General features: G+C 38.9%; 1 pseudogene; it reads right to left on the reverse strand.

Moving 5' to 3' along the window:
• Nucleotides 1–4,577: 4,577 nt before the first annotated feature.
• The window catches only part of LOC134484504 (solute carrier family 53 member 1-like), a 33,203-nt pseudogene continuing 11,133 nt past the window's right edge, over nucleotides 4,578–26,647 (reverse strand).

Below are 26,647 nucleotides of genomic sequence, written 5' to 3' on the forward strand. Positions count from 1 at the left end.
AACCCAGTTTTTTGCGCTTACTATGCAAGCGCTCTTCCCCTGAGCCAAATCCCCAACATGGATTCTACATTCTTGACCTAGTTGAACAGAATCCATGTTAAAATTCCACCTTACTTCCTCACTGCAGGAGCCATCAGTGTGTGAATATATATATAAATATATATATATATATATATATATATATATATATATATATATATATATGCCACCAAAACTAGATAATATTGATGAACCTAAGAAGTGCATTCTGCCAGGAACCAGATATAGATCTTTCCTTAGAAAAAATTCAGAAGTGATTGCTAGTGGCAAACCAGTGAACTTAAAATGGACTTCTTGTTGGTAGATTTTGAAAAAGTATTACAAGAGGTGAAGGGGCTTTAACCACATATGAACATCAATGCAAATGCATCAGTGTTTTCTGGTACTAAACCAATATTCAAAATAGGTACATGGACAGAACTATGTCTGGAACTGCATATGTGGCAGAGTATGTCCTTCTTAAGAATCAATGGAAGGACAACCCATTTGTTCTCCCTGGGTTAGACTCACAGGTCAATGGATCGTAAATTAGGAGTAAGGGGCATAATAGAACAAGAGCAGGAACATGGATAGTGGTCTTATGGGCAGGAAATTGGGAAAGGAAATAACATTTGAATATAAATATAAAAATATCCAATTAATAATAAGGAATAAAATATGGTAAAAATAAAAAAATGAAAGAAATTAAAGAAAAGAGCACAACCAACTAATAACACCTATTGACTCAGAAATCTAAAAAAATCATTGACAAGGAGTGGTAATCAGAGATATACTAGTGAAAAGACGGGGACAATGAAGTGTCTAATACGATCACTTCTCTATCCCAGATAACAGGGTCAGACAAAAACTGCACTAAATGAATGCAAATCATGGAGGAGTTTACTCTGAGCTGAAGACACAATACCTGTCTTTCCCTTCTCCTTAGAAACTTTTTCTTCTGTGAGAAAAAGAATAAGAGTCATGTGCTCTCAGGTAAACAACTATGCCCTTCCTAACTCATGGATTTTGTAAGAAATTAATGATATAAGCTCTCTGATGTCCAGGAACCATAACAAGCATGGAAATCCAGGTGCTTCTGAGAGGCTCACAACTCCTGATACCCATATGTGGAAGGCTCAGATCAAGGCTTGTTTGAGCTTGTTTGTTCCAAAGAATCAATGTCAAAATTATACCTAATCTCATTTGTAGGAGCCACCAAAATATATATGTGTATGAGTGTGCATATATATATATATATATATATATATATATATATATATATATATATATATATATATATATATACATATGTATATATATAATCTATTATATCATCATATGTATATATATTATCTAGCCACCAAAACTAGATAAGAGGGTTGAAGCTTTGAAGTGCATGCGGCCAGGAACAGGATATAGTTGTTTCCTGAGAGACACAGGTAGAGCACGTCCAATACAGAAGTGAAAGCCAGTGGCAAACCAGTGAACTGAGAATGGACCTTTTGTTGTTAGATTTTGAGAAAGGGTTACAAGAACTGAAGGAGGTTCAACACCATGAGAACAACAATGCCAACGAAACAGACGTTTCAGGTTAAACCAATATTCAAAGAATGTATATGGACAGACCTAGTGCTCCAACTGTTTATGCAGGAGAGGATGGCCTTGTTGGGCACCAAAGGAAGGAGAAGCCCTTTGGTTTCATTCCTAGGATTAACTCCCAGTTTATGGGAATGTCAAGGGGCAGTAAGGTTGGTTATAGAAGAATTGGATGGGGACTGCCTAGGGATCTTATGGACAGGAAACTAGAAAAGTACATAACATTTTTAATGAAAATATAGAAATATACAATTAAAGAAGCAAAAAAATTGTTAAAATGAGAGAAAAAGAAAGAAGTTATAAAAAAGAGAACTGCCTACTAATCACATGTATTGACCCAGAAATATAAAGAGTCAATGTCAATGAATGGTAGTCAGAGTAATACTAATTGAAAGATTGAGACGATGAAGTCTCAACTAGAAACACTTCTCTCTCCCAGACATTAGTGTCAGACACAATGTGCAGACTGTAATTTCTTCATCCCACACATAACTGTTGCCTTTTATTTTGATGTTGAAAAATAAATCGAGGTTTGGATTCGAGAAGCATCACTGATCATAGTATTCTGCTAATGCAGTTTATCCAAGATTCTTAATAATTCAACTGCCAACAGATCCCAGAACATATAATTTACTTATTACTAAGCAAAATTAGCACTTTAAAGTGTATTTCACAGCTGTGTCATTTTGGTAAATAGAACTCCTAAGTACTAACCTATAGTATTTATTTAATTTACTGTTGAAAAGTATTCTTCTTTTATGTGTGTGAGTGTTTGCTGTCATGTATATATGTGTACCTTGTGTGTCCCTTGTCCCTTCAGAAGCTAGGAGAAGAGAATGAGTTCCTGGCATTGGAATTGCAGATGGCTGTGAGCTGTCATGGGGTACTAGGAACTGAGCAAGTTCCTCTCAAAGATCAGCATGTTTCCTTAGGTCCTGAGCCATTCCTCCAACCCTACTTTAACTTTAACCAAGTGTTTTCATCACCATTAGAAAGTTAAGAACCTACAATCAGTCCCCTTGTACTGCTTTCTTTTTCCACTCCCTAGAGACAAACATTTGTAATTATCCATCCCATTTGACTCCATAACTGTAAATGTTTTGATTATTCAGTATTAAACATTATCAATGAGCTGACAATTAGCTTTCAAATAAAAAAATTATGCCAGCAAAAATCAGCAAAAGTTTTTGGTATGGCATCTCCACAATCTCCATTCTGAATTTTTCAGATTCATTCCTGCCCCCCCAGCCCTAACCCCTCTTCTTGCCACACAGTGGCTCCTCTTCTATTTTCATGTCACATGTGGTGTTCACTCCCATGCCCTCCTGGCTTAACAGCTTATTTTATCCCTTTCGTGGTCCCCTTCCCAGTTTCATTACACACACACCGAACCTAGGTTCCCCATTGAGAGGAGGCAGGCAGAATTTGAATGAGGACTGTAACAGGATTTCAGAATGAAGGTAAACTGGACTGCATACTGGCTTCTTCACGTTTTTCTTAAAAATTTGCAATTATATTTCAAGAAAGTATAAATTTATTTTCTATCGCATTAAATATGTAATAATAAAGAAACTGACTGACAGAATCTATTCGCCAATCTCACTGTATGGAAGTCTATAAATGAGAAGTCTATGACAGAAAACAAACTACATTGATATAGAGACACTGATCTTACACAGTCAGCACAGGAAACAATTGTGTCACATTTTTTACCAAACAGCACAAAAGTAATAAGAAGCACACATGTGGAGATAATGAATCAGCTTTACCTGACCCTGCTTTCTTTCTTTCTTTCTTTCTTTCTTTCTTTCTTTCTTTCTTTCTTTCTTTCTTTCTTTCTAACGGTACTAGGGACTGAAATCTCCATCCTGTGCCTGATTGTGCCTGCCTGCTGTCACCTGGCCCTGCCCTTTGTTTCCCTTTAGTTTAGAATTATAAAAAGTATATTCAATGAACAGTGAAGTTTCCTAAATTCTCATGTCAGGATCACTGCTTCCCTGCAAGGGTTCACCCGAGGCCCCTATGCATACAGCATTCTGCTCACGCATGCTGCTCCAGTCTTCGCAGGCAACTTTCTCTACCCAGCACCCCACAGTCACATACTTTTCAAAACACAAATCTGACATAATGGTGATATTTTGATATAGGTCAAAACATTAACTCAGGCTTAGAGAGATGGCTCAGCAGTTAAAAACACTGACTGCTCTTCAAGAGGTCCTGAGTTCAAATCCCAACAACCACATGGTGGCTCACAACCATCTGTAAGCGGATCTGATGCCCTCTTCTGCTGTGTCTGAAGACAGCTACAATGTAGTCATATACATGAAATAAATATAAAAATCTTAAAAATTATTAACTATATATCTATGCTATCCAAAGAAAACTTTAGGCCAATAAAAATATAAAGAGCTAATGTAATCTAACATCCTTACTTTAATAATCTTCTGTGGACTTCTCTGTCTGAATGGCCTAGTTGTTGTACAGCTGGGATTGGATACAGACAGCTAGATTCCCAGTTCTTGGCTTAATGTTTTCAAGATCTAATCACCACATTTACCTTTACTAAATCATCTGTGTAAGGATCTTTTCTTTTAATTTAAAATTCAGCATCTCATAGTCCTGTAACTCTAATATACCAGTAAAATCATAAAATATTATATTATATATAAAATATATTATATACAATATATAACATATATATTTTTTCTCCCACTCTGATTGGGTTGGTATACACTTCTAACAAATGTCCCACTGCATTTACTACACAGCAGAAAAACAAGGTGATTTGGGGACTAGATTGGCATCTGGGATAATTGTTTTGTAATCATATTAGTTAACTAGACCTGTGTCAGTACTGCTGTATGACCTAACTGCAGATATATCTAAGATAAGTGTGAATATTTCATACATGCTTTTTGAGGGTATATAATTTATTCCCAGAGGAAAGTGTTTTCTCCTGCATTCTAATCAAAGAGACCCCAGTCCATCTTGAGATCCCAGATGAGGGCATAGCAGGAACTGATGATACAAAAGAAGACCGCAGGTAAGAGAACACCATGGTGTCAGAGTGACCTCATTGTGGAGAAAGAGGAGAGAAAAGCAAAAGGAAAGAAAAAATTACTAGATTGAATTATAGTTCCTTAGTAAACGTAGATTCTTCATAATACCAGAAAGAAATAAAACTGTTAAAATGAACATCCTTAAAAGAATCATTGTGAAACAATGGTTAATAAGAAATATGACTTCTTTGATGTGCCATTACAATCATTGAACTAACCATAAACAAAATTATACAAATGTTTACTAGGGGTCTGAAACATTTCAGTGTACTCTTTGGATGTCTAAACATGAAATTTAAACTTCTAATACTAGGTGACAGCTTAGGGTAAAAGATTGGGAGAAAAAAACAATGCAGAACCACAGGAAGATCCTGCACCACTTTCTCTCCAAGAGCACCTGGGGTGTTTTTTTACTTTGGAGCCTCCTTCACACACTGGATCATCAATGCTTAGCCTTCAGGAGCACAGAGGACTCCAGAGAAAGCGCTGAGAACACAACAGAGGCTGTGATGAGGCAGTTACTTGCTCTTTATGTTTATGGAGCAGAGCTTCCCTCAAGCTACAGAGATCCATGCCTTTCCCTCCCCACTTCCCCCAACTGAGGCATCACCCATACAAAGGCTAATCTGTCTTTATGCTGGAAACTTTTGGCTTTATTCTGAGAACACAATAAAGCACATCAAATCAGAATAAAAATAATTTGTAAACATAGTTATACAATTTGAACTTTTTGGTTTTGAGTGCCATTTGTTCTCTGAAATCCTCGTCTGGTAACTTCTTGAGTCCCCATGATGTTCTCCAGTTTCAAGATATGGCTAGATATCCAATAAACTGGTTCTGCGTTACCAGGAAAAATAATGATCACATCATCTAACCTCAAAAAGTTTTAAATTTTGGTCAGTTTCTCATACTGTCTCATGCATTTTCCACAATTTGTCCTATTAAACAAGTATTTACAGATCATTTTAAAGTTATTAATGAGTTGAATATGGAATGATACAAGGGTAACTGATAATTTGCTGAGTAACAGACGTTTGCTACATAAGTGAAGCTGAGTTCAAATGAACTACAAAGAGCTGCAAAAACATCAAGGAGAATGGGAGTTTCCCACAGAAGGAAATGGACGCCCGCAGCACTTGTGATATTTCTAGAAAAAGAAATATACAATAGTGCGAATGCTAGGAGGATAAAGTGATGTCATTCAAGGTTGAAGACATTTTTGAAAAGGTTTAAGGTATAAAAGTGTGTTATGTTTAAAAAATTGTTGTTGGGGTTGGGGATTTAGCTCAGCGTTAGAGCACTTGAGTAGGAAGTGCAAGGCCCTGGGTTCGGTCTCCAGCTCCGAAAAAAAGAAAAAAAATGTTGTTTATGTAGGGTTTATAAGACATAAGACAACACACAAGATAGTTTGTAACCACTTGAAATAACATTGGAAGAGACATAGGCCTTGATTTCTGAATGCCTTCTTGGACCTTAGGATCATTATTTTAGTCAAATAAATGCACAGACATTTACTGACACCAGAATTGCACACTCAGAAAGAACTGATACCTTGCAGGTCTAGAACAACTGGATTCAGTATGTCTTATCTCATAAGATACATAACTGTTTGCTGACACAATCATTATTAAATGGTAAGGCATATAAACTTACACCTAGGTATATGTTAAAATAATAGACACTCACAATTTATCACTTCTTCCTGGTGTAAACTGTGTTGTTCTCTACCCTTCCCAGGTTGCATACATTCTATCTGCATGACAGAATCACTGTGTATTGCTGCTGCACTGCACATCTTCTTTCAACTCCACATGCAACAGTCAGTGGCAAAAACTGGGTCTGATGGAAAAATTTATATCATGGAAATCAAGAAACACAAAAACCCACTGTTCTCAATCTATACTCCCACACCAGAGCTAGTTTATTAAATAAATATACACCAGCATATCACTTACTTAGCATTTTTTAGACAGTTAGTAGGAGGTAAAGGCAAGTGATCCTAATTGGATCTATCAAAAAAAGAAAATAGAGGAAGATGAGGAAGAAGGAAAAAGGAGGGAGAGGAGGAAGAAAAGAAAGAACAGAACAGAACAGAAAGGCTCTGTTTGGATAGGAAACAATCTTCAGGTTTAAATTATAATCACTGTGGTTATTTGAATAGGTTTGGCCCAACAGACTGAAACCTGGGTCCAAAGAGGGAGGCACTATTAAGAGGTGTGTCCTTGGTGGAAGAGACAGGCTTTTAGGTCTAATATGTTCATTCCAGGCCCAGTGTAATATACTTATGTTCCTTATGTTCCTAGTGGATCAAGGTGTAGAACTCTCAGCTCCTTCTCAGTGTCAGTCTGCCTGTACTCTGTCATGCTTCACACAATGAAAATGGATTAAACTTCTGAAACTGTAAGCCAGCCCCAATTAAATGTTTTCCTTTATGAGAATTGCTGTGATGATATTGTTTCTTCACAGCAATAAAGTCCTGAAAAGTCATAAGTATTTTCTTCAGAAGCATATTGGTCTAAATATTTATATTAGAACACTGAATTTGAATTCTATGTGTCTAACACATAATTTGTTATCTAGGTATGTTTGAATTTTTTCAGAGGTCAGCTAAGTAGTAGGTATTACCAGCTTCATGGGTCATTAAAACCCGCTCACAATTTATCTAATAAGGTTTGCAAAAATAAAGCAATTTCAGGAATGGAATGAAATCCAGTCTTCAATATTTAAAAAATAAGATGAATATAGAGATTAAAAGACAAGATATTTGATGATAAATTAGAAACCTTTAAAATGAAATGTGTATGTTAAGTCATGTAATCCACACATTTTATTTCTTTTTTTTTTTTTTATTAACTTGAGTATTTCTTATATACATTTCGAGTGTTATTCCCTTTCCCGGTTTCCAGGCAAACATCCCCCTCCCCCCTCCCCTTCCTTATGGGTGTTCCCCTCCCAACCCTCCCCCCATTGCCGCCCTCCCCCCATAGACTAGTTCACTGGGGGTTCAGTCTTAGCAGGACCCAGGGCTTCCCCTTCCACTGGTGCTCTTACTAGGATATTCATTGCTACCTATGGGGTCAGAGTCCAGGGTCAGTCCATGTATAGTCTTTAGGTAGTGGCTTAGTCCCTGGAAGCTCTGGTTGCTTGGCATTGTTGTACTTTTGGGATCTCGAGCCCCTTCAAGCTCTTCCAGTTCTTTCTCTGATTCCTTCAATAGGGGACCTATTCTCAGTTCAGTGGTTTGCTGCTGGCATTCGCCTCTATATTTGCTGTATTCTGGCTGTGTCTCTCAGGAGCGATCTACATCCGGCTCCTGTCGGTCTGCACTTCTTTGCTTCATCCATCTTGTCTAATTGGGTGGCTGTATATGTATGGACCACATGTGGGGCAGGCTCTGAATGGGTGTTCCTTCACTCTCTGTTTTAATCTTTGCCTCTCCCTTCCCTGCCAAGGGTATTCTTTTTCCTCATTTAAAGAAGGAGTGAAGCATTCACATTTTGATCATCCGTCTTGAGTTTCGTTTGTTCTAGGGATCTAGGGTAATTCAAGCATTTGGGCTAATAGCCACTTATCAATGAGTGCATACCATGTATGTCTTTCTGTGATTGGGTTAGCTCACTCAGGATGATATTTTCCAGTTCCAACCATTTGCCTACGAATTTCATAAACTCGTTGTTTTTGATAGCTGAGTAATATTCCATTGTGTAGATGTACCACATTTTCTGTATCCATTCCTCTGTTGAAGGGCATCTGGGTTCTTTCCAGCTTCTGGCTATTATAAATAAGGCTGCGATGAACATAGTGGAACACGTGTCTCTTTTATATGTTGAGGCATCTTTTGGGTATATGCCCAAGAGAGGTATAGCTGGATCCTCAGGCAGTTCAATGTCCAATTTTCTGAGGAACCTCCAGACTGATTTCCAGAATGGTTTTACCAGTCTGCAATCCCACCAACAATGGAGGAGTGTTCCTCTTTCTCCACATCCTCGCCAGCATCTGCTGTCACCTGAGTTTTTGATCTTAGCCAATCGCACTGGTGTGAGGTGAAAACTCAGGGTTGTTTTGATTTGCATTTCCCTTATGACTAAAGATGTTGAACATTTCTTTAGGTGTTTCTCAGCCATTCGGCATTCCTCAGCTGTGAATTCTTTGTTTAGCTCTGAACCCCATTTTTTAATAGGGTTATTTGTTTCCCTGGGGTCTAACTTCTTGAGTTCTTTGTATATTTTGGAAATAAGGCCTCTATCTGTTGTAGGATTGGTAAAGATCTTTTCCCAATCTGTTGGTTGCCGTTTTGTCCTAACCACAGTGTCCTTTGCCTTACAGAAGCTTTGCAGTTTTATGAGATCCCATTTGTCGATTCTTGATCTTAGAGCATAAGCCATTGGTGTTTTGTTCAGGAAATTTTTTCCAGTGCCCATGTGTTCCAGATGCTTCCCTAGTTTTTCTTCTATTAGTTTGAGTGTGTCTGGTTTGATGTGGAGGTCCTTGATCCACTTGGACTTAAGCTTTGTACAGGGTGATAAGCATGGATCGATCTGCATTCTTCTACATGTTGCCCTCCAGTTGAACCAGCACCATTTGCTGAAAATACTATCTTTTTTCCATTGGATGGTTTTGGCTCCTTTGTCAAAAATCAAGTGACCATAGGTGTGTGGGTTCATTTCTGGGTCTTCAATTCTATTCCATTGGTCTATCTGTCTGTCTCTGTACCAATACCATGCAGTTTTTATCACTATTGCTCTGTAATACTGCTTGAGTTCAGGGATAGTGATTCCCCCTGAAGTCCTTTTATTGTTGAGGATAGCTTTAGCTATCCTGGGTTTTTTGTTATTCCAGATGAATTTGCGAATTGTTCTGTCTAACTCTTTGAAGAATTGGATTGGTATTTTGATGGGGATTGCATTGAATCTGTAGATTGCTTTTGGTAAAATGGCCATTTTTACCATATTAATCCTGCCAATCCATGAGCATGGGAGATCTTTCCATCTTCTGAGGTCTTCTTCAATTTCTTTCCTCAGTGTCTTGAAGTTCTTATTGTACAGATCTTTTACTTGCTTGGTTAAAGTCACACCGAGGTACTTTATATTATTTGGGTCTATTATGAAGGGTGTCGTTTCCCTAATTTCTTTCTCGGCTTGTTTGTCTTTTGTATAGAGGAAGGCAACTGATTTATTTGAGTTAATTTTATACCCAGCCAATTTGCTGAAGTTGTTTATCAGCTTTAGTAGTTCTCTGGTGGAACTTTTGGGATCACTTAAATATACTATCATGTCATCTGCAAATAGTGATATTTTGACCTCTTCTTTTCCGATCTGTATCACTTTGATCTCCTTTTGTTGTCTGATTGCTCTGGCTAGAACTTCAAGAACTATATTGAATAAGTAGGGAGAGAGTGGGCAGCCTTGTCTAGTCCCTGATTTTAGTGGGATTGCTTCAAGTTTCTCTCCATTTAGTTTAATGTTAGCAACTGGTTTGCTGTATATGGCTTTTACTATGTTTAGGTATGGGCCTTGAATTCCTATTGTTTCCAGGACTTTTATCATGAAGTGGTGTTGAATTTTGTCAAATGCTTTCTCAGCATCTAATGAAATGATCATGTGGTTCTGTTCTTTCAGTTTGTTTATATAATGGATCACGTTGATGGTTTTCCGTATATTAAACCATCCCTGCATGCCTGGGATGAAGCCTACTTGATCATGGTGGATGATTGTTTTGATGTGCTCTTGAATTCGGTTTGCCAGAATTTTATTGAGTATTTTTGCGTCGATATTCATAAGGGAAATTGGTCTGAAGTTCTCTTTCTTTGTTGTGTCTTTGTGTGGTTTAGGTATAAGAGTAATTGTGGCTTCGTAGAAGGAATTCGGTAGGGCTCCATCTGTTTCAATTTTGTGGAATAGTTTGGATAATATTGGTATGAGGTCTTCTATGAAGGTTTGATAGAATTCTGCACTAAACCCGTCTGGACCTGGGCTCTTTTTGGTTGGGAGACCTTTAATGACTGCTTCTATTTCCTTAGGAGTTATGGGGTTTTTTAACTGGTTTATCTGTTCCTGATTTAACTTCGATACCTGGTATCTGTCTAGGAAATTGTCCATTTCCTGAAGATTTTCAAATTTTGTTGAATATAGGTTTTTATAGTAAGATCTGATGATTTTTTGAATTTCCTCCGAATCTGTAGTTATGTCTCCCTTTTCATTTCTGATTTTGTTAATTTGGACACACTCTCTGTGTCCTCTCGTTAGTCTGGCTAAGGGTTTATCTATCTTGTTGATTTTCTCAAAGAACCAACTTTTGGTTCTGTTGATTCTTTCTATGGTCCTTTTTGTTTCTACTTGGTTGATTTCAGCTCTGAGTTTGATTATTTCCTGCCTTCTACTCCTCCTGGGTGTATTTGCTTCTTTTTGTTCTAGAGCTTTTAGGTGTGCTGTCAAGCTGCTGACATATGCTCTTTCCTGTTTCTTTCTGCAGGCACTCAGCGCTATGAGTTTTCCTCTTAGCACAGCTTTCATTGTGTCCCATAAGTTTGAGTATGTTGTATCTTCATTTTCATTAAATTCTAAAAAGTTTTTAATTTCTTTCTTTATTTCTTCCTTGACCAGGTTATCATTGAGTAGAGCATTGTTCAATTTCCACGTATATGTGGGCATTCTTCCCTTATTGTTATTGAAGACCAGTTTTATGCCGTGGTGGTCCGATAGCACGCATGGGATTATTTCTATCTTTCTGTACCTGTTGAGGCCCGTTTTTTGACCAATTATATGGTCAATTTTGGAGAAAGTACCATGAGGAGCTGAGAAGAAGGTATATCCTTTTGCTTTAGGATAGAATGTTCTATAAATATCCGTTAAGTCCATTTGGCTCATGACTTCTCTTAGTCTGTCTACATCACTGTTTAATTTCTGTTTCCATGATCTGTCCATTGATGAGAGTGGGGTGTTGAAATCTCCCACTATTATTGTGTGAGGTGCAATGTGTGTTTTGAGCTTTAGTAAGGTTTCTTTTACATATGTAGGTGCCCTTGTATTTGGGGCACAGATATTTAGGATTGAGAGTTCATCTTGGTTGATTTTTCCTTTGATGAATATGAAGTGTCCTTCCTTATCTTTTTTGATGACTTTTAGTTGGAAATTGATTTTATTTGATATTAGAATGGCTACTCCAGCTTGCTTCTTCTGACCATTTGCTTGGAAAGTTGTTTTCCAGCCTTTCACTCTGAGGTAGTGTCTGTCTTTGTCTCTGAGGTGTGTTTCCTGTAGGCAGCAGAATGCAGGGTCCTCGTTGCGTATCCAGTTTGTTAATCTATGTCTTTTTATTGGGGAGTTGAGGCCATTGATATTGAGAGATATTAAGGAATAGTGATTATTGCTTCCCGTTATATTCATATTTGATGTGAGGTTATGTTTGTGTGCTTTCATTCTCTTTGTTTTGTTGCCAAGACGATTAGTTTCTTGCTTCTTCTAGGGTATAGCTTGCCTCCTTATGTTGGGCTTTACCATTTATTATCCTTTGTAGTGCTGGATTTGTAGAAAGATATTGTGTAAATTTGGTTTTGTCATGGAATATCTTGGTTTCTCCATCAATGTTAATTGAGAGTTTTGCTGGATACAGTAGCCTGGGCTGGCATTTGTGTTCTCTTAGGGTCTGTATAACATCAGTCCAGGATCTTCTGGCCTTCATAGTGTCTGGCGAGAAGTCTAGTGTTATTCTGATAGGTCTCCCTTTATATGTTACTTGACCTTTTTCCCTTACTGCTTTTAATATTCTTTCTTTATTTTGTGCGTTTGGTGTTTTGACAATTATGTGACGGGAGGTGTTTCTTTTCTGGTCCAATCTATTTGGAGTTCTGTAGGCTTCCTGTATGTCTATGGGTATCTCTTTTTTTAGGTTAGGGAAGTTTTCTTCTATGATTTTGTTGAAGATATTTACTGGTCCTTTGAGCTGGGAGTCTTCACTCTCTTCTATACCTATTATCCTTAGGTTTGATCTTCTCATTGAGTCCTGGATGTCCTGTATGTTTTGGACCAGTAGCTTTTTCCGCTTTACATTATCTTTGACAGTTGAGTCAATGATTTCTATGGAATCTTCTGCTCCTGAGATTCTCTCTTCCATCTCATGTATTCTGTTGGTGAAGCTTGTATCTACAGCTCCTTGTCTCTTCTTTTGGTTTTCTATATCCAGGGTTGTTTCCATGTGTTCTTTCTTGATTGCTTCTATTTCCATTTTTAATTCCTTCAACTGTTTGATTGTGTTTTCCTGGAATTCTTTCAGGGATTTTTGCGATTCCTCTCTGTAGGCTTCTACTTGTTTATTAATGTTTTCCTGTGCTTCCCTAAGTGTGTTCAGGTCTTTCCTGAAGTCCTCCAGCATCATGATCAAATATGATTTTGAAACTAGATCTTGCTTTTCTGGTGTGTTTGGATATTCCATGTTTGTTTTGGTGGGAGAATTGGGCTCCGATGATGGCATGTAGTCTTGGTTTCTGTTGCTTGGGTTCCTGCGCTTGCCTCTCGCCATCAGATTATCTCTAGTGTTACTTTGTTCTGCTATTTCTGACAGTGGCTAAACTGTCCTATAAGCCTGTGTGTCAGGAGTGCTGTATACCTGTTTTCCTCTCTTTCAGTCAGTTATGGGGACAGAGTGTTCTGCTTTCGGGCGTGTAGTTTTTCCTCTCTACAGGTCTTCAGCTGTTCCTGTGGGCCTGTGTCTTGAGTTCACCAGGCAGCTTTCTTGCAGCAGAAAATTTGGTCTTACCTGTGGTCCGGAGGCTCAGGTTTGCTCGTGGGGTGCTGTCCAGGGGCTCTCTGCAGCGGCAGCAACCAGGAAGACCTGTGCCGCCCCTTCCGGGAGCTTCAGTGCACCAGGGTTCCAGATGGTCTTTGGCTTTTTCCTCTGGCATCCGAGATGTGTGTGCAGGGAGCAGTCTCTTCTGGTTTCCCAGGCCTGTCTGCCTCTCTGAAGGTTTAGCTCTCCCTCCCACGGGATTTGGGTGCAGAGAACTGTTTATCCGGTCTGTTTCCTTCAGGGTCCGGCGGTGTCTCCGGCAGGGGTCCTGCCTCTCCTGGGCCCTCCCCCACGGGAGCCCAGAGGCCTTATACAGTTTCCTCTTGGGCCAGGGATGTGGGCAGGGGTGAGCAGTGTTGGTGGTCTCTTCCGCTCTGCAGCCTCAGGAGTGCCCACCTGACCAGGCGGTTGGGTCTCTCTCTCACCGGGTCTGGGAGCAGAGAGCTGCTGCGGGCCGGGATCCGCGGGTGTGGGACTTCCGGTAAACACAGAACGTGCCCGGTTCTAGAGAAATTCTGCTTCCGTGTGTCCCAAGCTCACCAGGCAGCTTTCTTGCAGCAGAAAATTTGGTCTTACCTGTGGTCCCGAGGCTCAAGTTCGCTCGTGGGGTGCTGCCCAGGGGCTCTCTGCAGCGGCAGCAACCAGGAAGACTTGTGCCGCCCCTTCCGGGAGCTTCAGTGCACCAGGGTTCCAGATGGTCTTTGGCTTTTTCCTCTGGCGTCCGAGATGTGTGTGCAGGGAGCAGTCTCTTCTGGTTTCCCAGGCCTGTCTGCCTCTCTGAAGGTTTAGCTCTCCCTCCCACGGGATTTCGGTGCAGAGAACTGTTTATCCGGTCTGTTTCCTTCAGGGTCCGGTGGTGTCTGTGGCAGGGGTCCTGCCGCTCCTGGGCCCTCCCCCACGGGAGCCCAGAGGCATTATACAGTTTCCTCTTGGGCCAGGGATGTGGGCAGGGGTGAGCAGTGTTGGTGGTCTCTTCCACTCTGCAGCCTCAGGAGTGCCCACCTGACCAGGCGGTTGGGTCTCTCTCTCACCGGGTCTGGGAGCAGAGAGCTGCTGCGGGCCGGGATCCGCGGGTGTGGGACTTCCGGTAAACACAGAACGTGCCCGGTTCTAGAGAAATTCTGCTTCCGTGTGTCCCAAGCTCACCAGGCAGCTTTCTTGCAGCAGAAAATTTGGTCTTACCTGTGGTCCCGAGGCTCAAGTTCGCTCGTGGGGTGCTGCCCAGGGGCTCTCTGCAGCGGCAGCAACCAGGAAACCACACATTTTATTTCATTTCTTATAGTAGAAATATAATAATAATAATAATAATAATAATAATAATAATAATAATAAATTAACTAGCTTACTAGTAAGTGAGGACTTGCACAGAATAACAGGCATATATTCAGTAAGTCACACGCTGGTGTTAGTCAAGTGAGCATAAGTAGTATCAAGTCTTATTACTGAAAGCAGATGCTCTTTATTAGTTACTGAAGAAATAAATATAAATTGTTGTCAGAAGAAAGTAAATTAATACTGAAACAAAGCACAGTATACTAATCTTCCTGTATTTCTATATTTTTGCCTTGTCTTTATAATACAATTGTTAAGATGGTGTTAGCAGCTTCCTATTTCTAAGCCCATTTATTCTATGAAACTTGTAGGAGAAACACATGTAGATGTACTGGCTTTTAAATATCTTCACAGACTATTCCAGAGTAGGTAATATTTTACCTCAGATTTCAATGATGCACCCATGCTACATTTTGGTCTCATTTTTTTATCTTCCCTATTTCCCTAATAAAGAATATTCCTCCTTTAAGTCCTCCTCCTTCTTTGGTATTGAGAGGATGTCCTGGAAGGATGCGACCACCACTTTAGTCAAGCAATTACACCTTATTCTTCCTTGGGTTACCCTGCTAGTCCACTTCAGTAATGGTAAGAATCACAGTAAATCAAATCATTGCTATTCTACCAGAGGAGTCTCTCTGTTACACATATGCCAAATTTGAAGCATAATATATGGAACTAATTTATAGAACTGACATCTATTGAGTTTAAAATAAACATAAATTTCATAAGAGCTGCGGAGCCATAGCCATGATAGGAATGAAAGTGAAATAAGAAGGGAGAGGAGTGAAAGGTAGGAAACCAGAGCACCAAATAGCAATCCATCTCTTTTTGAGGGGTGCTTAAAGGGTCTGCATGTGAAGGGTGTCTAGTCTCTCAAAAGTCACCCACTCTGATGATAAACACTTTTCAACCCAAATTTAGATGAAAAGTAAAATGGGGCAGACATTGTTTTCGAAGTCCAAGCTTTGGAGTAAGCTGTATTATGCATAAGGTTTTCACCTAAAAAATAATTGGATTTTGTCCTATAGTCCCCCAGATCAAACTACTGATTTTTGAGATTACTACTGTTCTCTGAGAAATGAATAGACAGAAAATCTGCAACATATAATAATGTAAATCTGTATGACCTCAGAGGAAATTATAGCCTGTATTCTGACTAGTTATATGCTGCTTGACATTCTCATAATGACAGGCAGCAATAGTGGGCACAGCTCCAGCGGTCATGAGTTCATGACTTCCAGCAGCTGGTTCTCCCCAGTGCAAAAGCTATGACTTGTGGTCGGCTAAGTGCATGGAATCCACTTGGACTGACCATATTCTCAATGTCCATTAGTTACAGGACACAACTTTCTCATCTGTCAGAAGGATGGGTGCTCTGTCACTGGTCATCAGTGAGTTTATGTGCACATATGATTGCACATGGTACTCCTTAGGTTATGACAATTTTCATCTTGGAGTATGAAAAGCAGCCATTCTCAGTTTCATTCACAGTTAAAGATAATACAATCCTAGAGACAGGAGGTAAAAAAATAAATGGTTTAGATTTGAGTTGGAATCCAGACTTTGTCACTTCCCAAATTTATGTTTACAGGAGACTTGTACACTTACGTAATTGGAAATAGAATGGGGCTAACCAGTACTAAGAATAAAAGAGGAAAAGGGAAATAGCAATTCTATTTACACACTTTTGTACCTCACAGAATGCTTCCCTGATCCCCTTTGACATTTAAAGTGAAAAGGAATTCCTAGGAGTACGGAGTACCATTAAAATATATCTACGATAATTCAGGGAAATTATGTTAAACCATACATAGAGGCTAAGGGACTGTGGTAGAGCATTGCTCTGCCTGTGTGAGTCCTGGACTTGACCTTCACATCAATAAAAACACAGCTGGTGGGTATGTGGATAATGGGAACATTCCTCCATTGCTGTTGGGAGTGCCATTTGGAGGTTTCTCAGAAAAATGGGAATAGTTCTAACTCAAGACATAGCTATACCACTCCTGAGCATATAAAAAAAAGATTCTCCACCATCCCACAAACACTTGCTCAATTTTATTCATGATAGTCAGAAGCTAAAAGAACCTAGATGATCCTCAGCTGAGGAATGGATACAGAAGATGTGGTACATCTACAGAATGGAATACTATTCAATTATTTAAAAAAAAAGACATCATGAATTTTGCAGGCAAATGGGCAGAGAGTATAATCCTGATTGATGTATCCCAATCCCAAAACGACATGCCTGGTATGTATTCACAAATAAATGATATTAGCCATAAAATACAGGATACTCATGGTACATTCCACAGACCCAAAGAAGCTAAACAAGAAGAAAGGCACAATGGAGAATGCTTGAAACTAACATAGAGGGGGAATAAAAATGTCATTACAGTCAGATGGAGGGAGGGAACTGGGTGGAAGAGGGGATGAGAAGGGAAATGGGTGGAATTCAGGAACAGGTGTGGGGAGGAGAAGGAGGGATTGCCAAAAAGACAGGAGAATGAGTGGAAAACTGCAATTGACAGGGGTAGGCGTGAGCAACTCTAAGATGAGAAAGACCTGGGATAAGGGTGGTCCCCAAGATCAATAGAAGCATCCTTAGCTGTGACTCACAGCATTGGGGATATGGTACCCAAAGAGTCCACCTCCTGTAGCCAAGGCAGGAACCTCAGTGGAATAACAGAGACATCATCCCATCCAAGAAACTTGACCCAAAATCTTTCCTGTCTTCAAGAAATGCAGGGACAGGGGATGAATCAAAGACTTAGAGAATGGCCAACCAATAACTGGCCCAAATAGAGATGCATCCCATGGGCAAACACTAATCCCTAACACCATTCATGATGCACTGTTATGCTTACAGACAGGAATCTAGCATGGGTGTCGCCAGAGAGGTTCCAACGAGCAGCTGACTCAGACATATGTAGGTACCCACAGACAAACAGCAGGCAGAACTTGAGGACTCTTATGTAAGAATTAGAAGGAAGGATTTGGTGACCAAGAGGGGACTGGCACACCATAAAAAAACCAACAGAAGCAACTAACTTGGATCTTTGAAGCTCCCACAGACTGAACCACCAATGAAAGTACATACACAGGTTAGACCTTGGTCTCCCTGCACAAATGCAGCCTGGATTTCATGTCAGTCCTGAATAACTTGGGGTGGGTGTTCCCAAAATCTGTAGCCTGCATGTGGGATATGTTCTAACAGGGCTCCCATGTCTGGTTTCAGGGGCAGTGGATATGCCTAGCCTTTTAGACACTTGATGTGTAAGGGTAGGGGGAAATCCAGGAGGAACCCTTCTTGTCAGAGGAGAAAGGATTGGGGAATTCAGAGAAGGAATGTGGGAGGGGTGATGAGGAGGTGGCAGTGGGCAGGATGTAAAGTGTATTAAGTTAAAAAAATAATAATAAATGGGAAAAAACATATATATATATATATATATATATATAATTCTAAATATAATATAATTCTAAAACTAGGAAAAGAATGCAAAGAAATTAAAAGAGGCAAAACAACCTGGAAACGAATAGTAAGGCAGGGGGAATCTGCTTACCAAATTGAGATTTAATACACATTTTCCAGTATTGGCAAAAAAGAAACACAAAGGGAGAATCTGGGAATGGGCCCCACTGCCCCCAAAATGCCTAATTGATTTTTAAAGCGGACATTCAATAGAGCAGAGACAGCTCTTTGCAATAACACCAGTGTTACTCAAAACTGACAGTCAGAGATCTAACAGAAACTTTGACTATTTCAAAACTTACATGGAAATTCAATCAAACTAGATTATGGACTTACCTGTAAAACAAGAAAATAGGACACCAATAAAAACGTTAAGACCGAGATTAAAAAAAAGAAAGAAAGAAAGAAAAGAAAAGAAATCTTAAGAACAAGGCCTTGGTAAAGAGTCATTCATACAAGGAAATATTGATAAATTAAACTTTGCCTGTTAAAGGCCACGTTAGGATGAAACGCTGCAGCAGAAGCTTCTTTCTGTAGCCCTGGCCAACCTGGAATTCTCTATAGACCAGAATGATCTGAAACTCAGGGATACACCTGCCTCTGCTTCCCTACTGCTGGGATTTAAGGCATGAGTCACCACTGCATGTCTCGGGTAATATTTATTTATAAAAACTTCCAGATTTTAAAAACTACCAGATGAATTCTACCTAGTATGTAAAGAACTCAACAAATTAAAAAACTAAGAGGAAATTCAACAAAGGGTGGATTAAAAATATACAGTGATAATTCCTTAAAAAACAAGAAATTCCAAAGGAAATGACTAAATTCCAAATTAATCATCTAGCAGAGTGGCACCTGTGCTTACAAATTGCTCTGCAGAGTGACAGATGAGAACTGAAGCAACCTCTGATCTACTGAAGTTCTCCAGAAGTGTGCTAAAAACAAGACAAAGCTCCTTTCTGGGATTGGGTCAGTGTTTAGATGGCTGGTTGTTCTTCCAGAGGACCCAGGTTTAATTCCCAGCACCCATATGGTTGTTCACAACTACTTAGAACTCCAGTTCCAGAAGGTTCCATACCCTCTTCTGACCTCTAAGGACATCAGGCTCACACATGGTGCAGACATACATCCAAGCTCAACGTTCACATTCATAAAAATATTAAAGGAAGAGAGAGACATTCTCTGGTATTTCACTTGTGTTTTCTACATGCTTGTGTCACACCACGGAGCTCAACCAACCAAACTCAGACACAGCAGTCTTACACAGAAGGTAAATCTTACAGGTAGCAAAAGACGGGTATTTCACATTTATAAACCTATAATATAGATGAGTGCCTCTTTCAGAGTAGCACAGTTCATAAGGGAGCAAAGTAAGCCAGTCCCGCTCTGTCTATTATCCCAAGACCATGTTTCAGCTCTTGACACATGAGGGCTTTTCACTCAAATGCTTCTTTAAAATTCTTTCTGGAAGAGGACTTGGTTAAATTGAAAGAGGAAGGTAATTAAACCTCAATGTAGGCAATGCAAAATTAGGTGGGAGATTAGAAAAAAAACAATTAGAATCTTTTGAGTTGTGTTTGTTTGAGGAGGAAGACTTGGCTGGGGAGGTATCTGAGACAGAGTCTTGGTGTGTAGATTTGGCTGTCCTCAAACTCAAAATCCTCCTGATTCAGGCTCTCAAGTGCTGGGATTACTGAGCTATGCACCCACACCCAGCTGTGAAGTTCTTGATATAGGAAACAGAATAGTGTGTGTGTAAGTGTCAGGGACAAGAAGAACCACCCAGCAGTTTCTACACTTTGTATCACTTTACTTTGCTTTAGTCTTTCTGTACCAGAGATTAAATATGTTGAGTAGGTGATAATATTTCACTTTATTTGGTAAGTGTTGATTCCCCTTGTGTAAACAGGTAAAAAATTTGCCTTTAAAGAATATATGCTCTAGGATATCCTTCAAAGCCATTAAAAATATGTACTAAGCACTGAGAAGCCTGCCTGACTCAAATGCAAATGCTATGTGTCAGTAAAATACTAGGTGATGATAAAATTTTTCTTTTCTTTTCCACTAAATAGAACAGAAGCACTATTTTACTGTACAAAACAAATTTTCTTTCAACGTTTCAATGAAAACCATATACTGCATACTATTCAGAGTATCACTGAAGACTCCACAGCATAGCTGAGTATAAGGATATGCTTAGCATGCTCAAGACTTTGTTGTAAATCCCCAACATGTGTATGTGAAATGTGTGGACATTTTTTGTCCACTGGATTCTAAGAGGTATATAGATGACATGTCTTATTTATTAGCACAATAGCCAACTTCCTAATTTTTTCCAATACTACCTTTAAAATGTATTTTATTGGGGCTAGACTGATGGCTCGATGTTAAGAGCACTGGCTGTTCCTCCAGAGGATCGGGGTTTATTTCCTAGGACTCACATGGCAGCTTACAACTGTCTGCAAATCCAGATATATATATATTCTTCTGGAACTTGATATATATATATATATATATATATATATATATATATATATATATATATATATATCTCACACAAACTCACACACACATGTATGCATGTATCTCCCTCCCCACATAAAATGGAGGTGAACACAGACTGCACAAAATTGTCTTCTCATATCACATGCACATAACGGCAAGCACAGAGCCCCCATTATATATATGTTAGTAATGAAATAATAATGTACAAAGATCATAATTCTAGGCAAATTAAACATACTAGCTAAATCATTTCCAACTTGAAATAGCATTAATGTCTCTATTTTCCTCTTATTCAGTGATAATGTATTCCCTTGCAGAGGGAGGCCTTACTTTCATATTGGTGCTGACTCCACACTGCCTGAACCAATGCTGTGGCTGTTAGTGTGACTGGCAAGTTCCTGGCTTGGCACTCAGTGGATGTGGTGATTAGGACAAGGAAGCAGGAAATGGGTGTATCTTCTGATAAACACACCTGCATTATTCTTGCTCACTGTACTTCTGTGCTTTCTCAAACACAGCTCTGTAACATAGAATGAAACCACAACACCCTATCTGATTGGTTCTCTATTGTTTACCTAGATTTTAACACTGTGACATTGGGTAGTACTCAGGGCATTTGGCAAGCTTACAAAGAATATTAGTACAACAGAAATGATCACAAGCCCTTGAAGTGAATTCTAGCCCTGTTATCCATTTGGTAGTGTGGATTTTGAAGTTCAATCTTTTATGCATATTCATTCCCTTGGTTCCTCTACTTCCTAACTGGGGGGCTTGGGCAAATATCTTAACCACTGCTTTAATTCCCTTCCCTATAAAATGAAAGTCAAATGTTTGTCTCTCTCAAAGACTTTCTCCTTGATTTGCTTAGCTAAATTTCTTTAACCTCTCCAGGCAACAGTCCTAGCTTTTGTAATTTGTACATGGGGTCTATGTCACCTTGTTCTAACAAGCATCTTTCTAAGTAAGTCTAGAATGTGCAAACCCAACATACATCGGAGCACTTACACCTGTCTTCAGTAAGAATCTGCCAGGTTGGCTTAGACAGGGTCTATAATCCAATGTTTCCTTTTAGGAATTCCCTTTCCTTAACTGCTTGGCTATAAGCCCTCATTTCTTTGTTACTGTTGTAAGTCGAGTTGCAAACACAGAAGAATAATAATCACTTTTCCACAATTGCAATGTTTCTCAATAAAATGCCACCTTTAGACCTGCCTAGCTCTGCTTTTCGCATTCAGGGCTGCTATTAGTACATGTAAATACTTCCAGTAATGTCTAGCCATGGGCACAGTCTGTCTTCTGTGGGCATAGGGACCAGAGGACAATGTTTGTGGTCTTTGATCAGGGACATCCATCTTCATTTACCCCCTGAGATAGGGCCTCTCTTACCCTTAAACTTCCCAAGTAGGGCTGGTTGGCCTACTCCTCCAGGTGATGGAATTATCTTTTGTCAGGCTACCATGTGATGTTTCATGTCCTGCAGCTGCTAAATCTACTGGAAACTTGTTACATGCTTTCATTTTCTTACTGTAGAATGCCATAAGCATGTCTTAGCTTTCCCCAAGTTCTCTTCCTATTCTAGTTATGGAAAGGGATTTACTAGAACGAAATATATATATTTTGGTTTTTCAAGACAGGGTTTCTCTGTGTCAAACTCGCTCTGTAGACCTTGCTGGCCTCCATCTCAGAGATGTGTCTGCTTCTGCCACTTAAGTGCTGGGACTAAAGGCATGAACTACCACACCTGCATAGAAGACATATTTTTCAAAATAACAACTGCCTGAGAATAAATTATTACCACCCTGTAACTTTACTGGCAGTGACATCATCACCCAGCAGATATTATCTTAACTTCCATTATTCTGCTACTAGTGAATGGAAACACTGCTAATGTGTTTATTCTGCAAAATTATGGTTAAGACCTTTGCCAATTAAGGAGTCAATTTGGAATGTTTTCCATGTAGAGGTCAGGCTGCAGCTGAAATATCGTTCCTTTCAGCTCTCCATACCCAAGGCAAGAGTGTTCTTTGCCTCACTGATGCTGGGTTTGGTGATCACTTTTGCATTAGGCAGGGCAGGCTTCCTTTGGTCCAGCTGTGGGATTTCTTAGACAGCAAGAAAAGATGCTTTAAAAGTATTTGTGCCTTAGGACTTGCTTTCCTCAGTGCCACACGAGGAGATTCCCTTCCCAAGGCTTGCTTCATGGGGTGGGGCTCTAGAATTAACACCCATGAAACAACCCCACTCCCAATTGAAAGGTAAGAGCTAAGCACAAATAAAACAGGGCAGAAGCAGTTCTACTGGATGAGTTCAACCTACTCCAGTGAATTTCCAGCTGACCCAAAGTGTTTCCAGCAAGAACAATTTACAATTATTTAATTTACAAAATTTTGGGTGCATTTATATGTGGCAACAACAGCTGATGAGTATTCTTACTATGGTGAACTATAAAAGACTTTGAAGAGACTCGTATATAGTCTTGTCTGCTCCCATAATACGATATAGTAGAAATCAGGCCTTATTGTCTATTTGTCTGCTCATTTCTTCTGCCTTTTCTTTTCCAGCTAAAATATGTCAATGTAATAAATTCATTCTTTTTCACTGATAGCATCAATATGAAGTCATATGGTCAGATTAAAATGAAAATTTAGAATTCTACCAAGTCTCAACTTTCTCTCTAATCAGACATTGTTGTATAAGTTAAACTCAAATAACAATCACTTTGCTTCCTTCAAGACTCAAAAAACTTACAACATCTGAACAATAAAATATTATAGATACTTTACAATCTTTAAACTATTTTGTATGAGTATTACAAAGCTATATAACTTATATTTAAATTGCTGTTCTTTTGTGGTTGTTTTGTTTAGTTTATTTTGTTTTTTGTTTTTTTGTTTTTATTTTTGTTTTTATTTTTTGAGACAGGGTTTCTCTGTATAGCCTTGATTATCCTGACCAGGCCTAGAACTCACAAAGATCAGTGTGCCTCTGCCTCCCAAGTGTGGGAATTAAAGTTATGTGCCACCACTATCCAGTTGAAATGCTGTTTTTATTATAAGAACAATTAAGAAAATCAATGTGACAAGAGAAAAGAATCAAAACAAAATTTAGGTGTCAACACAGTTGTTACTTTTTACAAGTCTTCAGTGAAGAAGAAGATAAAGGTTTAAATTTTTTCAAAGCTATAGTTAATATTATATAGAGACATAATTTATGTATACATGATTTATATGTAAAAACAACTATACTTTTTTAAAAATCAGCATAATAACAGCAGAAAAATGGCAATTACTAATTAGGAAAATCCGAGTATATTTATATTTTAGTTTCCTGGTATCCACAGGTCTTTAGCCAATTTTTTGAGACAGATTGTAAATCAGTTTCTTCCCATGTGAGGGCATTACAAAAGAGTGTAATAACTTCCAAAAGAGATAATGTTTTGAGCTACTTTCAATAGTAAGGCAAAAATGAGAACATTTATCCAAATGATTTTTTTTTTTTGCTAATACCACATATATCTTTTAACGTTAATAGAACAAAAATTTACCTAGAAAATTAAAAGCCAAAATTACCATTTTTATTATAGTATAAGCAGATTAAAATGTGGATGAGAAGTCTATTATTCAGGGCAGTAAAAGAGGAGCAACTGGCTGAACCCCAGAGAAGCATCTCTTCAGGACTATGTGTGCTTACTCAGAATAATAAAGCAGCTACTTCTGCAGAGGTCCAGACTGGAGCCGAGAAAACCTCTCTGAGAGCATCAGCCTTCAGAGTGCACAAAGATACCCAGACAAGAACTGGGCACCAATAACATGGATATGAGTGAGCTCTACGTAGGGTCTCCTTCAAAAATGTAATAGCTAATCCTACCTCAACCTAAGAAGTCTGAGGAAACATGACATGTAATTCCCCCACACTCACCTGCCAACAATCCCTATTATGTATGTGAACAGTAAGGTTCTAATTCTACTAGGATATTATGTGAATTACAAAACGTCAGAAGTTGGAGTTGGGGATTTAGCTCAGTGGTAGACTGCTTGCTTAGCAAGCACAAGACCTGGTTTCAGTCTTCAGCTCTGAAAAAAAAAGCTACAAATGCCATACAATCTAATGAAATACTCTCTCCTTACAATTTGCTAGAATCAATAGTGTTACATCTTTCTGCTCCTATATTTCCCAAATACCTTTCTTTCCAAAGCAAAGAAATCTTAAGGAAATGAGAACCTAATTAAAATAATTCCCACATTTTTTAATCCAAATTTCCAAGAAAACACTTGGAGTTGTTTCAAATGTGATCATGAATGAAATATGAATCTTTGAACAGAGATTGGCTGCTAGCTGAATTCTTTTGTCTCCAAAAATCAATGACAGCAAATAACTTATTTCAAATATGTTTCTTTTTTAATGTAACAAAAGAGGTCAAATAAATATTATCATGATTAATCTTCCTAAATAGCTTACCTAAATCCTCACCTACAATGATTCTAGGTGCAGAGTTAATGCATAATCCTCCATCTTAACAAATCAGGCAGAAAAAAAAAAAAAAAAAAAAAACAAGCACTGTAACAATTTTCAAAGTTCACTTAGTACAGTGCTGTTACTATGGTAACCCAGGCAGACTAGTTCTTTGAAAGAATCACATCAGAGTCTAAACAAGGTCATGTCATGGTCTTTTACTCTTTTTTCCTCACAAATGTTTCTTTTGCAACAGCCTCAATAGAACAGTACCTTGATAATTAGTAATTTTGACTAGATTCTTTTGTCTCAGTAATTATTTTTAAAGACTTTGTTTTTTAGGACACTGTCCAATAAAGTAACCTAACTAGGGCTGGGGCGATGGCTCAACTGGTAGGACGTCTGCCTAGCAAACTGAAGTCCTGAGTTTGATGTCCATCACCATATAAAACTGGTTATGTTGTTGTTGCACATTCCTCTAATCCCAGCACTTAAGAGGGAAATAGAAGGAAGGGAGTCAGAAGTTCAAAGTCATGCTTGCTACATAATGAATTTGAAGCTAGTAAGACCTATGTGTGGCCTAGCCCTGTCTTTTTTTAATTTTTATTTGAGACTTGCACATTTTGTTTTGTTTTGTTCTGTTCTGTTCTGTTTTTTTGTTTTCTCCCTCGAGACAGGGCTTTTCTGCCTTACTCTGGCTATCCCGGAATTCTCTCTATAGAAAAGGGTGGACTCAAATTCAAAGATCTACCTGCCTCTGCTGGGATTAAAGGGATGCACTGTTACCACCTGACATGAGACCCAATCTTAAAGAAAGAAAAAAAGGAATGAAGGTTAGGAAGGGAGGAAGGAAGGAAGGAAGGAAGGAAGGAAGGAAGGGAGGAAGGAAGGAAGGAAGAAAAGAAGGAAGAAAATGAAACCTGAACACGTTTCAACGTCAAAATTTTGCCATGCCAAGTTCTAGACTTTTTGGTACAAAAATTATTTATGTATCCAATATGTAGCAATATTAAAATATATTTAAAACTTTAGGGATATGATAAACAAAATTAATAAATGGCGACACCATTTTTCTCTCCTGGGCATTCATGCAGCAAGTACACCTATAAAGTCTATACCATGATTTCAGGACAATTCTTACAATGATTATGTGAAGTAAAAGATGTAGCAATGTGTAAGACAAACACAGCCATGACAAATGGGGTCAAGGAAAACAGAAGAAGGAAGCAGAATTACCTCTTACACTGCATGGTGGGGCTGAATGAGCCCCATGGCACAGTGACCACATGGCACATCACACTCAGACCCCTGAGAACGAACCTGGTATCACAAAATAAAAATAAGGAGCCAGGCAGGGTTACTCACTTTTGTAATCCCAGAACTTAAGTGGTTATGGCAGGAGGATCAGACCTTCATGGTCATTCTCACCTGC

Source organism: Rattus norvegicus, chromosome Y, assembly GCF_036323735.1.
Source record: "Rattus norvegicus strain BN/NHsdMcwi chromosome Y, GRCr8, whole genome shotgun sequence".
Classification (NCBI taxonomy): Eukaryota; Metazoa; Chordata; class Mammalia; order Rodentia; family Muridae; genus Rattus; species Rattus norvegicus.